The sequence below is a fragment of the Pteropus vampyrus genome, unplaced genomic scaffold (assembly GCF_000151845.1).
Source record: "Pteropus vampyrus isolate Shadow unplaced genomic scaffold, Pvam_2.0 Scaffold364, whole genome shotgun sequence".
NCBI classification, from domain to species: domain Eukaryota; kingdom Metazoa; phylum Chordata; class Mammalia; order Chiroptera; family Pteropodidae; genus Pteropus; species Pteropus vampyrus.
Window position 1 is genome coordinate 374,858 of NW_011889145.1, and position 3,262 is coordinate 378,119.

Sequence of the window (3,262 nt, forward strand, 5' to 3'; positions counted from 1 at the left end):
TGTTCTGTATCGCTTTAACCAGTTTTGTATTGCTGGAACTTTAGAGAATGTACTAGTAATGGCTGCTGCGCCCAATTTTCAAATGAAGCCACCTCTGGCAAACACGGGGGGAGGTTCCGATAAGCCAACTGTGTTAATTGTATGTTGGGAAGTTTTGAGAAAGGTTTCTCAGTGAATTACGGGGTCAAGCTGATCCCAGGAAAGCTTCATACTCTTTGTGAGCTTGAATGGCCCACCTTTGGGGTAGGTTGGTCTCTGGAGGGGACCCCTAGATCTCTCCACAGTGAGGATAGTGTACCGGGCAGTGACAAGCACCTCTGGACATCCAGACCAGTGGCCGTACACAGACACGTGGCTGCAGGTCGCTACTGGTGCTCCCCTGGGTCTGGTCTGTCATGAACAGGCAGGGACAGAGTGAGGTACTTGTGGCCCAACCGACTTAAGAAAAGAATAAGAAAGTGTCAGCAAAAATGACCCACCAACGGGACCCCGGGGGAGAATCCACGTTCCTCCTACCGCGGCACATCTCAGCAGCGCGCCGGTCCCCACGCAGCCACTCTCCTCGGTTATCAGACAGCCCCGCGCGGCGACCTCACTGCCGATAGTGCCAGCGCCGCTCGACGCGCCCGACCCGCCCCAAGGGTTCCGGCCCGGCACCAGGTCCTCTGCCAGGTTCAAGTTCAACTCCTCAGATCATTCCGCCTGGTAGGGAGGGCCAATGTCTCGTAGAAGGCGCAGGCCCGGCTCCAGGGCCGGCTCCACAGCATGTTCCGAGTCCGCGACTCCTCCACCTGCCCGGAGACGGTGTGCTGTCCGTGTCCGAGAATTCATGGGTCTCCCACTACCCCGTCAACTCGCTATCCAACCAACCACTGTTTTAAGATCGAGGGCCTAGAATCTGACAGCTTGCCAGCCCTGCTAGAGTTTTATAAGGCTCACTACCTGAACACCGCCACTGTAACGGAGCCCGCGCCCAGGTATCCAAGCCCATCGGAATATGTACGAACTCTCTGTGACTTTCCTGGAAATAGTGCTCCTTTAAGAAGGGAGAGATCCTGGTAATAACAAAGAAGCCTGAAGAGCAGTGGCGGAGTGCCCGGAACAAGCACGGCCGGGTCGGGATGACTGCCGTTCCTGTTGTCGAAAAGCTTGTGAGATCCCCAGCACATAGAAATAATGCCGAAAAGTCCAAGTTAGCCTCCTCCCAGTAACAACAACTGAGGAACAATCAGACTAGGAATAGCCAAGCTCCCCGATCCTATGCTCCCTGATCCTATGCTCCCAGGAGCCTATGGTCACAACAGAACCGGGCGGTGGGGGGGGAGCGCTGGGCACCAATCAATGACTTTTACAGTAGATACTCAATACCACAGCCAAATACCAAGAAAGGAGTCCATAAGTTCTTAGGAGCAGCTGGATTCTGTCAAATCTGGATACCAGATTTCTCTAAGATTACCAAGAACCCACCATCAGGAAAATCCATGAGTCCGTGTGTACATTTAGTGTCTGAAATAGTTCAGACCTTGTCCACCGCTCTAGGAAGCTCCAAGAGTTGGGACCTGAACCGCAACCCCGCAGGCTGACTTGGTACCAGAGGTCTTTAAGGTGTCCAATCACTGGGACTGGGCAGAAAAGGAAGCAAAGTACAGAAAGGGCGCAAATTTTAGCTGCCATAATACAAGGACCATCTCGAGGTGACCGTAGGCAATAAAACCCTTGCAGGCCTGGGGGGCCTTGATCTTGGTTGGCCATGAGTGGCACTGTTGGGACTGAGGCACAATCAATGTGCAAACTGCAGAAGGAAGGGCACTGGAAGGGCGAGTGTCCATCCAGCCCTGGGAAGCCGGGGGGGGGTGGACCTCATAAGCCCCTGCCCCACACAGCCAGCCTCTCGTGAAAGGGCTGTCCTCTCCTTCGACAACGGAGGCCCAAGCGCTTGCAAGTTCCAGTCCTAGAGAAGTCCACTGCGACCACAACAGTGGACCCTCAGGTCACCCTCGACACTGCGAGGAGGAAAAACTGAATTTTTACTAAGTACCAGAGCTGCCTACTCTGTCCCGACCCATCCCATGGGCCTCTCTCTCCAATGCTAAATGCACAGTGACAGGAATAAATAATCAGCCTAATGTAATTTACCTTTCTCACTGTAGGACCAGGATTAGTGATGAAGTTCTCTGCCACGTATCAGGATCGGGGTCCAGTGCGGAAAACGCACTGCCTAGAAAATTAGGATACAACCGAAAGGGGGCGGCGTTTGCAGGGAACCGAAGGCTAAACCATTCGCCTCTATGTCAGGGTTTCCTACCAGCAGAGCAACTACCTCCCTGCACTATGCTGAGAGTCGGCCCCTCAAGGCAAACAGAAAGGGCCCTTAGAATAGGCCACAGATATCAGGGAAAGTTGAACACATGAACCGGACTCTCAAAAACCACTCTAGCTAAGTTTTGTCAGAAGAGCCCAAGATCTCACCCAAATTAAGGCAGAAAGAGAAAGAGCTCCACGAAACCCCAGCAGGCAGGGACTACGACCATTCTCAGCAAGAAACAGATACAGAAGAAGAAACCTTCCGTCCCTCAACATCCATGTTAGTAATAAGAGGGTTCATAGCTCTTGGAAAAGAGTTAAGCAGGAAAATTAGTTAAAAGACCCTGAGGTCATCTTATCTTAGAAGGGGCCCGCAGTAATCCATCATGCACCCCAAGACCTTCAGGCTACAGGAAAGGTATACCTCTTCTTCAGATGATTAAACTAAATCCACAGTTTGTTTTAAGAATTTCTAAAGTAATAGGGAAAGAGATTTCAATATTTGCTTCATCGGCGGTGGGGGAGGGTGACTGCAACTTTGTTAGCAGAAATTTAGGAAGAATTGGGATTTAAGGGTATTCGGTCAGTGGAGAAAGAATTTTAGTAAGGTCTGTGTTAGGATCTGGCTAGAAATATCAAACTTTAGAAAGAGCCCCCATCCTAGTAGGGAATTAGGTTCACCCCTATTCCTAGAAGATGCAGTGTAGGAGAAAAGGAGCCGTTCCAACCAACCTCAACAGGCCCTCGCACTGTTACGTATAGACAACTCTCACTGCTATTACAGTATTAAAGTGAATGCACCACATCTGGGTGAAGGAAGCAGTGTCTCCAGAACAGGAAACATGGGCTGCAGAATCTCTTTCTAATCAGCTGCTCCAAATCGTGTTCTGGAGGCAGCTGAAATCCAGCTGAGATCGTCGGCCCTGCTCTGGCCACCCCCGGAAGCCGGCCAGTCTAC

General features: G+C 51.4%; 1 pseudogene; it reads left to right on the forward strand.

Annotated features, from left to right (window-relative positions):
• The window catches only part of LOC111731345, a 3,100-nt pseudogene extending 1,889 nt beyond the window's left edge, over positions 1-1,211 (forward strand).
• Positions 1,212-3,262: the final 2,051 nt, after the last annotated feature.